Source organism: Heterocephalus glaber, unplaced genomic scaffold (genome assembly GCF_053883595.1).
Source record: "Heterocephalus glaber isolate CG9 unplaced genomic scaffold, H.glaber_assembly_v1.0 deba00001553, whole genome shotgun sequence".
Lineage (NCBI taxonomy): Eukaryota > Metazoa > Chordata > Mammalia > Rodentia > Bathyergidae > Heterocephalus > Heterocephalus glaber.
The window spans coordinates 30,010,607-30,024,737 of NW_028258344.1; the positions used below are offsets into that span (position 1 = coordinate 30,010,607).

Below are 14,131 nucleotides of genomic sequence, written 5' to 3' on the forward strand. Positions count from 1 at the left end.
TTGTGCAGCAGGCGGTGAAACCGTTGAGCTAAATCCCCGGCCCTGCCAGTATCTTATTAAGGAATTTTGCATCTATATTCATTAGTGAGATTGGCCTATGGTTCTCTTTTTCGGTTGGGTCTTTCTCTGCTTTGGGGATCAAGGTGATGCTTGCTACCAGGAATGAATTTGGGAGTATTGCTTCCCTTTCAATTTCATTGAAGAGTTTAAACAGGAGTGGCAGTAGTTCCTCTCTAAATGTCTTGTAGAATTCAGCAGTGAAGCCATCAGGGCCTGGGCTTTTCTTAGTTGATAAGTTTTTAATTACATTTTCAATTTCATTGGTTGATATTGGGTTGTTTAGAATTTTTAGGTCTTCTTCATTCAACTTAGGTAATTCATATGTATCTAGAAATTTGTCCATTTCTTCTATGTTTTCCATCTCATTGGCATATAGGTTCTGGAAGTAGGTATTGATGATCCTCTGGATTTCTGCTGGGTCTGTTGTAATTTCACCCTTTTCATTCCTAATTGCATGGATTTGGGCCTTTTCTTTCCTTTTTCTGATAAGGTTGGCTAAGGCTTTGTCAATTTTGTTGATTCTTTCAAAGAACCAAGTCCTGGCTTCATTGATTTTTTTTGTATCGTTCTCTTAGTCTCCATTGCATTGATTTCTCCTCTGATCTTTATAATTTCCTCCCTTGTATGAGCTCTGGGGTTGTCCTGCTCTTCTTTTTCTAGAAGCTTGAGGTTCAGCATCAGGTTGTTTAATTGGGGTCGTTCTGTTTTCCTAATATGCATATTCACTGCTATAAATTTCCCTCGTAAGACAGCTTTCATTGTGTCTCATAGATTCCAATATGTTGTATTGTCAATGTCATTTAATTGAAGGAACTGTCTGATTTCTTCTTTAATTTCCTCTGTGACCTATTGGTTATTCAGAAGTGTGTTGTTCAATTTCCACATGTTTATGAAATTTTTTGAGTTTCTTTTGCTATCGATCTCCAATTTCATCCCACTATGGTCTGATAATGTACAGGGGATAACTTCAATTCCTTTGCACTTACTTAAACATGTTCTATGTGTGAGTATGTGGTCTATTTTTGAGAATGACCCATGTGTAGCTGAGAAGAATGTGTATTCTGATTTTGTGGGGTGGAAGACTCTATAAACATCTGTTAAGTTCATTTGTTCAAGAGTTCAATTGAGTTCTAGTATTTCATTACTTAGTTTTTGTCTAGTTGATCTATTTGTGACAGTGGGGTGTTGAGGTCCCCCACTACAATTGTATTAGTGCATATATGACTTTTCATGTCCGTTAGTATTTGTTTTATATAGTTGGGCACACTAGTGTTTGGTGCATAGATATTTATGATTATCATCTCTTCCTCTTGGATTCTTCCCTTTACAAGGATGTAGTGTTCTTCTTCATCTCTCTTCATCAGTGTTGGTTTGAAATCTACTTGATCTGCAAAGAGGATAGCTACTCCTGCTTTTTTTGGGTTCCTGTCGCATGGAGTATTGTTTTCCACCTTTTAACTTTTAGTCTATGAGTTTCCTTTTGAATTAAGTGTGTTTCTTGTATGCAACATATTGTTGGATTTTGCTTCTTGACTCATTCTGCCAGTCTGTTTCTTTTGATTGGTGAATTGAGACCATTAACATTGATAGTTATAACTGAAACATATTGACTTATCTTTTCCATGACTTTTTCTTTTTGTTGAGTTCTCCCCTTTTGCATTTAATTTCTTGTCATGCCAGATGGGTACATTATGCTTTCCTTCCTGGGGTTGTGATCCTCAATGTCTGTTCCTAGGATATTGTGTAAAATTCTTTGGAGTGCTGATTTGGTATTCATGAATTTCCTAAGGTGCTCTTTGTCATGGAATTTATTTCTCCATCAGTTTTGAAAGACAGTTTTGCAGGGTACATCAATCTGGGTTGGAGGCTGTTTTCTTTTAGGGCTTGGAATATGCCACTCCAAGCTCTTCTTGCCTTGATGGTTTGTGTTGAGAAGTCTGCTGTGATTCTGATGGGCTTTCCTTTGTATGTGATTTGTTTCTTTTCTCTCACTGCTTGTAGAACTTTGTTCTGTTGAGTTTCTGGAATCTTAACAATTATATGCCCATGTGTAGATTTTTTTTGATCAAGATTTTTTTTGGAGTCCTATATGCTTCACTTATCTGTATGTCAAGTTCTTTTCCCTTACTTGGGAAGTTTTCTGCTATTACTTCTATGAAAAGTTTTTTTATGTCTTCTGCACTCTCTCCTGTTTCTTCATTGACTCCGATCAGTCTTATATTATTCTTCTTTGCATTGTCTAGCAGCTGCTGGATTGATTTCTTGTGGTCCCTTATAATTTTGAAACAATTTTTCTTTTCCTGGTCATTAATTGCAATCTTATCTTCTATATCTGAAATTCTGTCCTCACATTGGCTCATTCTGCTGTGTAGACTTTCAGTGGAGTTTTTCATCTCCTGGAAATCTATTTGCATGTGTTTTATGGATTCCATTTGTTTCTTCTGTTGGGATTCCATCATGTTCCTCAGCTCCTCTCTAGGTTTATTAATCATGTCTTGCACTAGGAGCACAATCTCTGCTGTTATCTGAGAAATTATTTCTGATTTCATTTTTTCCAGTCCCCCTTTTGTTGCCAGTTCAGTGGGTCCAGGTGGTTGAGTATCAGAGTGTTCCATCTCATTTCCCTTTGGGGTTGCTGTAGGTGATCTGGAAGTCTGGTTTTGAGACTTATTTACATGTTTTCTCATTTTGACTGGAGGGACAGGGTGGTGCTGTTGACATCCGTGTTTCTCTCCTCCTCTGAGCTGAGAGAGGTGGGCCAAGGCAGGGAGCGGTGGTAGGGATTGTGGCCCAAAAACCCCTTCCTCTGGGCAGGAGCAGCGGGACATCTGGTGGCCCAGAAGCCCTTTCCTCTGGACCAGGAACAGTGGGACGGTGGCTCAGAAGCCCCTACGTCTGGGCCGGGAGTGGCGGGAGGTATGGTGGCTGGGCAGCCCCTTCCTCTGGACCAGGAGCAGTGGGAAGGCATCTCAGAAGCCCCTACCTCTGGGCAGGAATTCTTTAAATGCTGAGAACTTGATTGGCTCCAGTATAGTGGTCTGGTGGTCCAGTGTCCTCTGCGTCTTTGTAGTGTGGAACCAGGTGCCTGTACAGAGAAGAGGCCAAAGGAGCGTGGGTGGGGGTGGGGTGGGTCCAGTGGATTGCTGCTGGGGCGCTGATTCAGTGTTTTCAGTGTGACTGGCGACCTCGGGACCACATCCGCAGACCTGCCTGTCTGAGTGTCCCCTTTTCAATAAAGAAAGTGTACCTGAGTAGGCATCAACATTAGCATTTTGTTAAGGCATGACAGTTGCACTAAAATTTACCACTCTTCTAACTTTACCTATTTAATTATTTCAATGTTCCTGTGATGCTGGGGATTAGTGAAGATATTGTCATCAGTCCTGGCTTTTAGGTGAGGGGTAGAAGTCTCAGGAAGTCTGTTGACTTTCCCTTAGGTCACACAGACAGCAAGTTTCAAAGCATGTGTTTTATCTATATCCCGAGCAACTTGAGATCAAAGTATATGTATTATTCTCTGCTGTACACTCATTGTCTCACCAGGGCTTAACATACTAAGCACTAAATAAATATGGGCTGATGTACAGAATAAAGCTGTTAGAAATTATTTTGGACAATGGGAGATTCAGAGCTATATAAAAACTGTGTGTTACATATTTGGATAAAGGGTCTGGAGATTTTAATGGAGTTGTGAGAAATCTTACTAAAAACAAGACTATAGGTTAGAAGGTTGTTGCTGTTCCCAGGAAACTGTTTTTTAATGATGAGAAACTCTGAACATAATTCTAAATTAGTAAAAATTTATTATTGGAATGCTTACCTGTATAGTCCTATAGGTTTTACCCATTTCTAGGGTCATTTTTTTCTTTCAAGCAGAATGTGTTATTATCAGTAGTTTATAATTCATCATGTATTTGAGTCACCCTCAAGTATAAGGAATAGTATTCAAGGCTCTTCCCAGTTCAGCCTTGTTTATTGCAAAGGGAAATGTTTTGCTCTATCTTCAACACCTTTGCCATTAAACAAGCAACTGATGGTATATCTAGGGCAGGGAATTCTGAGTTCAGGTTTCCATGCCATTGGCTATTCCAGTGACACAACTTATTAGTATTGCTTGGAGCAGCAAAGCCAAATGTGATAAATAATTTGCAATTATCATGATGTCATGGCTTACCAGTATTGAGTTTTAAGTTATATCAGACCTAACCCTATACTCAATGTTTGCAAACACTAGTAAAAGACATTTTCATCAAACTTTCTTTGAGAACTGACAATACTTATGTTTTTCTAAGAGCATAACATAGTCAAAGCGGGCAGTCATGTGTTGGATGGGAAACACAAAGGTGAATTTAATCTATCTCCCTGAGAAAGCATGGTTGAATGAAGAACCTGATTTCATCAGTGTGGACACTCCCCTGTGGTTACTTCAATTTTATTTCTCTATTAATAATAGTAATGGCAACTATAACTTCCTGTGTGCCAGATACAGGTATGAGAAATTTATGTGTTTGACTCACTTAACCATTATAAGGCAGTCAAGTATGTTATCATATATTTAGTTTCCTTACCTGACTGGTGGCCCTGAAGAGTGGAGACAGTATGGACATGACAACTATGGGGGACTCTTACTGCTTAGCTCAGTGCCTTACACAAAAAGACTGCTCAGGTTGTGTAGTTGAGTGAAGTTCATCCAAGTTATAATCTCACTCTATGATATAATTTAAAAAGCCTAGCAAGAGTACTTTGTATTTGCTACCACTATGACAAAAATAATAGTTGATAAAAATAATACATAGTTTCACGTAGTGCTCTGACTTTAGGCTCTGGCAAGTAAATGCAGCGAGGGCATAGACAAAGAGGATGTCACTGCTGGGAATCCGAGTGTTAGTGGTAGAAATCATTTTGCCATTCTCACTCTGTTCTTTTTAAAATTTTTTTAAATTAAATTCTTTTATTGGTACATTGTAGGTATACAACACAATTACATTTCTCATTGGGAATTGTACCTTTACATGATGCATCTTGGTTCTTATTTTTTCCCCATTCCTAGCCCTCCCTTCACCCCCTCCACCCTTCCCTATTTACAAAGACTTTATTTCCATTTTTTCCATTTCTCAGCATTTTTCCTTTCCCTTCTTTCCTTTCCCCTGCCCCTCCCACTACCCCTACCCCTTTGGACCTTTTCTTCCTATTTTACATTATCAATGATTCATTCTAAGCATTGGTACATTTTAGGTATACAACATAATGACATTCATCATTGGAAATTTGCACCTTTACATAGTCTCTCTTGGTTCTTCTTTTTCAGCCTTGCCCAGCCCTCCCTTCAACCCCTCCAGTCCTCCCTATTTACAAAGATTTTGTTCCTATTTTTCCATTTTCTCATATTAATCCCATTCCCTTCTATCCTTTCCCCTAGCCCTCCCACTTCCTTCCCCTTTGCCCCTTTTCTTCCTATTTCACATTACCTATTATACATTTAGTCCTTATTTACACTTTCAGTTTCTTACACCAGAGAAACTATTCAGTATTTATACATGTGTGTCCTATTTATTTCACTTAAGAGTATCACCTCAATGTGCATCCATTTAACTATAGAGATCTCTAATTTCTCATTTTTTATGGCTGAGCAGTACTCCATTTTATAAAAAAAACCCCACATTTTCTTTATCCAATCTCCAGTTGATGGGCATTTGGGCTGTTTCCAAGTTTTAGCTATCACAAACTGGGCTGCTATGAACATGGGCACACATATATCACTGTGGTATGATTCTTTTAATTCTTTGGGTTCTCACTCTGTTCTTGGCTATGACTGTCACTCACATGCGAACAATTCCTTTTCATCTTTCCTACTGCAAAAGTCACAGAGTTTCCAGGCACTGTTTTGCTATACAATCACAATGAGGCACAGAGCCCAGTCAGGTGTCATGTTCAGGAGTGGCTCTGTATAAAGCAGTTAATATTTAGACAAGCTGTGCCTTCCTTGAAAGATGCCTGTTAGGTACCTACGTTCCAATTTTGGTATGGCTGGGCCTCTGATTTCCTTCTGTTGGGCTTTGTTTCTAAAGAGTGTGATTTTAAAATAGCCACTAGGTGGTGCAACAGAGCTTTTATTAAATTTTCTTCTGTTTCTGACCATTCAGCAGAGGCAAAGTGTGATTTCTCTAGCATTTAATTGGATAAAGTATATTTTAAAATGAAAATCAGAACAATAAGCCATCAGAAAGTAGAGAAAACTGCCCAATATCATAGAAATGAATCACTTCTTACTAGTTTAATATTTGTGTTTGGGTCCAAAAAAACGTGAAATCTGCAAGAAAGAGGAGCCATTTTGTGAAAAAAAAAAATTACAATGTGACTGTCCCTCTTTAAGCCATTAGCTCACGTTGAAGCAGAAGACCTTACTAATTAGCCACAATTGATTGAAGCAAAATTTTAGTGACAATCTGTGACTCTAATTCTATGTGCTTTCATTAGGGGGGAAAATATATGAAATTCAAGGTCTTTTTTTGGTAGGAGAGTGGAAAATTGTGTGTGAGTTTAGGTCTGTAACCAATGTGGTAAATCTAAGTCTATAAAAATGGCCAAAGATGGATCACTTTAAACAACTTTTGATTGTAGTGAAAATTCTCTTGGTTTCTTACTGCTACTGTTTGGATATGAAATGTCCCCCAGTGGCCTATGTGATAAAGGTTTGGCTGCCAGTGTGTGGTGCTATCGGAAAGTGGTGGAACTTTTAGGAGGTGGAGCCTCATGGAAGACAGTTAGGTCATTGGGGGCATGCCCTTGAATGGGTTAGTGGGACCCTGTCCCCTCCCTTTCTTTCTCTTTGCTTCCTGGCCACCATGAAGTGAGCAGACTTCCTCCATTATGCTCCTGCCATGAGGCACTGTGCCTCCACAGGCCCAAAGTAGCAGAGTCAAGCAACATGGACCAAAAACAAACCTTTCCTCCTTTTAAGTTGATTATCTCAGGTATTCTGTATCAGTGATGGAAATCTGACTAACAGACTCATCAGTTACCCAAACAGGATGGGTAGGGAACCAAAATATAGCACCATATAGTGGTTGGTGGCATAAGAAAATCTGTGTTCAAATTCTGTGCACTGCTTAATGCTCTGAGACCTCAGTCAGTTAAGCTGTTTGTCTTCTCTGTAAAATGAGGATGACAAAACTTTTGTCAGAGGTGTGTTAGTTTCCTGGAGCTGCCATAACAAAACACTATAACTGTGTGGTTTAAACAATAAAAACAATTTTCTCATAGTTCTTCAAGACTTTCTCCTGAGACTTCTACCAGTTCACCTTCTTACTGTGTCCTCAAATAGCCTATCCTCTGTATACACTTCTCTGGTATTTCTCTGTATTTACAATTTCCTTGTCTTATTCTTACAAGGACATTAATTAGAGTGGATTAGGATACACCCCACAGGCTCATTTTTATCATCTCTATAAAGGCCTTATCGCCAAATACAGTTATATTCTGAGGTACAAGGGATTGAAGCTTCAGCATTTGAATTTTGAGAGGACCCAGTTCAGCCTACAACAAGAGAATGAGAATTAATTGAAATAACTAGTGGACTAGTTAGTATAGTATGGCACATAGTACACAATCAGTAAATAGCAGCTACATTATTTTCATGAAGATACATGTATCTACTTTAAAATCCAGGATCCACAACAGTTTGGATTCTTACTTTCACCTAATTTCATTCCACAGAGTGCTGGAAAGCATGCAAGTATTGGTATACAGAGGTATAAGGTTACAGTATTGTTACAATTGAAGGATTATAGACAGTATGGAGGACCTTCATGTGACACAGTCCTTATGATAACTTATGATCATAAATTGACATTATGTACATTACTTTTGCCACTGCATCATTATATTCACTGTTCCCCTAACATAGAAACAAATTTTACAAGGCTGAAAGAAAAGCATGTAAGTACACTTGTACAATGAGGGCTAATTTAAGTATAATTTAAAATTAAAGCAAAAGATTTTTGAAAAACTGAAGGAAGTTCATTTAGCTTTGAATCATTCTCTGTTGCTAAACTTTTTCACTAGATTTATATTCATCCATTCCCATATTTACAAAATGGAGAATAGTTCTGAAATTTTTGGCTTAAGGCCTAAGACATAGACCTAAAATATTCCCTTGGGCACTAAAATAGGCATTTGTGAGTTTAACTAATTATCAGTGCCTTTTATTAACCCTGTTCTGAAGTCCTGAAAGATATGAACTGTCTGGGAGCTTCTCATTTTGGTGCTGGATCTCTTGGTCTCTCTGTTCTTCCTTTTCCTGCTTGCCTTTCAGAGACATGGAAGATTTATTTATAGGGAGAATTCAAGATATGGTTGACAATCACTGTTTTTTGTATCCAAGATTATTCTGGTCTCTTCAATGTAGCACCACTGTTTGCCTTTGTGAAACTGAAATCTGCCCTGTCCATTTCCACCTCTTACAGCTCCCTTTGATCATAGGGTGGGTGTATTAGCCAGTTTTTCCATTGCTCTGATAGAATATCAGACATGCAACTTAAAGAAGATAAAGTTTACTTTGGCTTATGGTTTTAGGAGTTTCAGTCCCTGGTAAGCTGGCTCCAAGGCATAAATACTGTGGCACATAGGCATGGGCATGGCAGCCACCTTATTGTGGCTGGAATCAGAGAGGGTTGGAAAGAGCCAGAGGAAAGTTATACCCTTCAAAGTCCTCCTCCCAGTAACATACTACCTCCTAATAGCATATTCAGCCATGTACTCATCAATGGATCAAAGGTCAACACTCATGAACTAATCACCTTCTGAGAGCCCCACCTAGGAACATTGCTGCACTGGGACTCAAACCCTCAATACATGTCTTTGGGCCACACTGTACAGCCTGGCTTCAATTGGTCTTTCTGGGTTCATTTTAGTTGTCACCCTGCATTGTCGTTCTAAAGACTTCTGTAGTTTCAAAGACTTCTAAAGATAGGTTTCTATTTTTCCAGGCTTGTAATGCTCCAGTCACCTCCAGCTTCTCATACTGGAGGCTCTTAATTGTCCTTCTAAGCATTCATATCCTGAATGTTCCTTCTTTGTGCACTCAGCTCCCTGGGACAAAGGCGGTTTGCAGTGAATGCAGGTGACAGATACAGAACAATGTAAGAATCAATTAGGTAGAATTTACAAGGTGTAGGGTGTGGGATCACTATTTGACCTATTTCTTTCTTTAAAAAATAACAAATTTGTATAAACTGCTAAGACTGTCTCCATGAAAATAAATTTATAAAGACTCCATATCCATTTTTTTTTTACTTCATTTGGCTTTAGGGAAAAATTACTTTCATTGGCAGAAATGTAAATGGGCTCTTTCTGGAAAGAACTGCATCTTTAATGGAAATGTCAGGAAAGAACGTAAGTTTATGTACAATGTTAGCAGGATGTGCAGATTTAACCTTTTTTCTCAATCAGATGCTGCTATTTGATGGATTTCCAAAAACACATAAAATCAAAGGAAAAACTATGAGTTGGAAAACGAGTAACTTTTCAAGTTGGAAATAATCCCATAAAATTCACTGGTTTTAGTTTAAAGTATTTTTTCTTTTAGGAAAAAAGCTAATTGCTGTTACTTACTGTCAAATGAGATATTAAGGTATAAAGAAGGTTATAACAGTTAAAAACACTGTCAATTTAGTTTTTATACATTTTTGCCTAGAGCATATAATAACATACAATTTCATTGGGCCTAGTGCACACATAAATATATATATGTATATTTAAAAATAAATAACAGAAACAAAAAATTCATGATACCTGAACTTACTCATGTGTGAGGTAATCTGATATTTTCTCTTCTATTTTATATGCTGGTTATGGCCCATTCAGTTGAATTCATGACCCCCGGTGGATGAAAACCTGGAGTGTAAAAATCATTTATCTACACAGACCTGCTAACTACTGTAGGAATCCTTTTCATAGTCTCCCTGATAGAAGATCAGAAAACTCTACATGAACTTTCCATGATGCTTTCTACTTCACCAGGGGCTTCCATTGTGGGAGAGCTGCTACTGGAAATTGGACATTACTTTAAAAAATAATTTTCAAGAATTGATGCCAGTGTATCCCCTTTCGTCCTTCACTCCCTGCTTTTATTTTTATTTATTTCCCTGCTTTTATTTTTTATTTTGCTAAGTAGCTGCTCTGTGTCAGACACTGCACCTTGTACTGCAGATACAGACAGGACTCAACTTTTTGTTCCCAGGAGGTTTTACTCCAGTAGAGGTGTCTACCTCTTAGAAACAGACTTTACATTTATTTGAACATTGTTTTATAGAACAATATAAAGCAAATCAAATTCCTTTGCATATAACAAACTTTGGTATATGAAACTTCTGCTGCCTTTGAATATATTTTTTTCTCTACACTTAACTTTTTCAGCATCTACACACTTTCGTTGGATGCCATTCTTCCTCCTCCCAAGGTTTCTCTTCCTACACCACCTCCTTACCCTCCCTCTTTTTAAAATGGAAGCATAATTTACATACAGTGAAATACACAGATCATAAAGGACAGTTGGACCCATTTTGACAAATGTATGCAAATAAATGATATACTCCCCTCACTCTAGATTTTTTTTTGTTAAATTCTTTTATTGGTACATTTTAGGTATCCAACACAATTACATTTCTCATTGGGAATTGTACCTTTATATAATGCATCTTATGTTTTCCCCATTCCTAACCCTCCCTACACCCCCTCCACCCTTCCCTATTTACAAAGACTTTATTTCCATTTTTTCCATTTCTCAGCATTTTTCCTTTCCCTTCTTTCCTTTCCCCTGCCCCTCCCACTACCCCTACCCTTTGGACCTTTTCTTCCTATTTTGCATTATCAATTATTCATTCTAAGCATTGGTACATTTTAGGTATACAATATAATGACATTCATCATTGGAAATTTGCACCTTTACATATTCTCTCTTGGTTCTTATTTTTTCAGCCTTGCCCAGCCCTCCCTTCAACCCCTCCATTCCTCCCTATTTACAAAGATTTTGTTCCTATTTTTCCATTTTCTCATATTAATCCCATTCCCTTCTATCCTTTCCCCTAGCCCTCCCACTTCCTTCCCCTTTGCCCCTTTTCTTCCTATTTCACATTACCTATTATACATTTAGTCCTTATTTACACTTTCAGTTTCTCACACCAGAGAAACTATTCGGTATTTATACATGTGTGTCCTCACTCTAGATTTTGATTATGCCTCTTCCTAGACAATATTCCCACCTCTACTCTCTATTAGAATCACTTGTTGATCTGCTTTCTATTATCACAGAATAATTTTATAAGATCTTTGTTTACTATCTTCATAGCACACCTTTCAGCCCTACTCTCAACCTCCTGGCTGGAAGGTATCCAAATGTGTCAACGTCTTTCTTAGAACTAGATATTTGCAATGTGATGTTAATCCAGATGTGGTTTTAATAGTCAAGAAAACCAATGTAATGTTAAAATTTAGGGCAGTCTCAAATATACATATTGACTCACATGAAATTCAAAGTCATGTAGAGCTCCCAAGTGTAGAAAGAACTGCTATAAAACAAAATTGCTCTTTCTCTTGCTCTTGCTGTCTCTGTCTCTCCACTCTGGACTAAGTTCAGAATTTTACTTTTATATTTGCTGGGCCGGGGATTTAGCTCAGTGGTTCTGTCGCCTGCCTTGCAAGCGCAAGGACCCAAGTTTGATCCCTAGTACCAAAAACAACAACAAAAAAGAAAATACTTTTATATTTGGTGCAGTTTAATTGTTGACTTTTCTTATTGTATTAAATATTCAATTAATTTAAAATTTTGTAACTAATGCATTTTAAACTATTCCTTTTTACTTTGTGTTTTCTGTCAGTTTGAATATCACACATTTAAATATCACAAAAAAGATACAACCTTTTTTTTGAGACAGGGTCTCGCTATGTAGTTCAGGCTGCCCTTAAACTCACTGTGTAGCCCCTGGCTAGTCTCAAACTTGTGGCAGTTCTCCTGCTTCAGTCTCCTGAGTATTGGTATCTCGGGTGGGCACTACTCCCAGCTTACCTTTATCAAAGCCTTGATGGAAATCCTGACCAGAATGTGGCGAAGAAAAGTGTCTTAAGATGTTTACCTAATTCTGTATCTTTTTTTTTTTTGGTGCTAGGGATCAAACTCAGGATCTTGTGCTTGTGAAGCAGGTGTGGCAACACTGAGCTAAATCCCCAGCCCCTAATTCTGTATTTTAAAATACAGAATTATCAGTTGGGATTGATCAGTTGGGATTGATTTTCTCTAAGTTGGGATCGACTCTGCCTAACCATTCTGGTACACAGCTTCTGCATCTTTATTTTGTTTCCAATGGTACTGATTATGTATTTTCGAGGCATATGCCCCTGTGTGAAGTACATTTTCTTTCCCGTCTACACTTACATTCTAGGTCCTCACCTTGAATATCATGGCTTAAAATACACCACCATGCAGAGAGGTCCAAATTTATTGTTCCAGCTTGGACATTTCCTCTGAACTCAGATTAACCACATGAGATTAATCACATTTCCATCTGGAGGTATAACAGTCACCTCAAACTAACATATAATCTTAGTCTGTTTTTTGCTACTATAATACGAAACCAGAGAGTGGATAATTTACAAATAATACAGATTTGTTTCTCATAGTTCTGACAACTAAGAAGTCCAATATCAAGGTGCCAACAGGTTTAGTGTCTATAAGGGCTGCTTTCTCTTCCAAGATGGAACCGTGTTCCTCCTTTGGAGGAGAACACTTGGTCCTTACATGGTGGAAGTACATTCCGCTGACCTTGAGCCATTTTATCAGGGTGCTCATCACATTTATGAAGGCAGAGTACTTATGAATTAATCATAATACTGCTGCTTTGGGAACTGAATTTCAACATGAATTTTGGCCTGAAGGAACACCAGCTTTCAATCCAAAACAGTTAGTTTCTACTCCTCTCAATCTATATATTCTAAAATTTCCCATTTTGTAAATAATAAGTTTTTTCTTCCCATTGTCCAGGTCAAAATACTTAGAGCCATCCATGGTCCTTTTCTGTCTCTCATCCACTTCATACAATCAAACAGGAAATGCATAGACTCTTCTTAGAGCACACCCAATATTTAGCTCCGCGTGAACAGCTTTGCTCCTATTACCCTGGGCCTGGCCACCATCATCTCTGCTGCAGATGGTGAGGATATCATTCCTTTTCCTTTCTGCCTTTCATACTTTCTTCCTTAAGTTCATTCCCCACCCAAAAGGAAAAATGATCTTTTTCAAAATAGTCACAAATTTTACGAGTCAGTAATTTTGCATGCCAGAATACAATCTAATTCAGTCTATTACAGCCTACAAGGTCCTTCACTAACTTGATCCTCCCCACACCCTTTCTTTTTTTACTTTTCTCTGACATCTCTTGCTTTGCATCCCTGTAACTTTGCTCCAGCCCCTCTCATCTACTTGCAGTATGTTCCCAGCCCAGGGTTTCATCTTGTCTAGCCTCCAGTAATGTTCACCTCTTCCATCCCGTTCTGTCTTCTTCCCTTGCTTCTTCAAGTCCCTTGTTCAAAAGCCCAAAGCATTTCATCAGAGAGGCTTTCAGTGCCATACCACAGTTATCCTCTATAACTTGTTTAATTTTATTTGTTGCATTATCACCACCACCTGTTATATATTATTTTTCATTCTTTTCTGGAATTTAAACTCCACATATATAAGCATTAGTTTTCAACTGCTGCATTCCCAGTGGCTAATATGCTGCCTAGAACAAATGAGCAACTTGATAAGTATTTGTTGAATGAATTAATTGAATAGATAAATCAGTGAATGCCATTAATAGAATTAAATCTTAGGTGAGAAAAACTTGTGTGCAATATAATAGCTAAAGAAGAGAGAAATACAATTAAAAATATCCAAGCTAAAAATATCTTTGCTATGCATGTTTTTCTAGGAAAAGTCTTCAAATTTATATTTGACCATTTTAAAAGTCTAGCTCTAAAGTGTTTGTAATAAGACACGATTAGGCATGATTCACTGATTGTCAATCCGCCAATCCAG

General features: G+C 37.9%; 1 protein-coding gene across 1 annotated transcript in view; it reads right to left on the reverse strand.

Moving 5' to 3' along the window:
• Window positions 1-14,131, reverse strand: part of Cngb3 (cyclic nucleotide gated channel subunit beta 3) — a 162,505-nt gene that overhangs the window by 40,433 nt on the left and 107,941 nt on the right. The gene's annotated exons all lie outside the window — the stretch shown is intronic.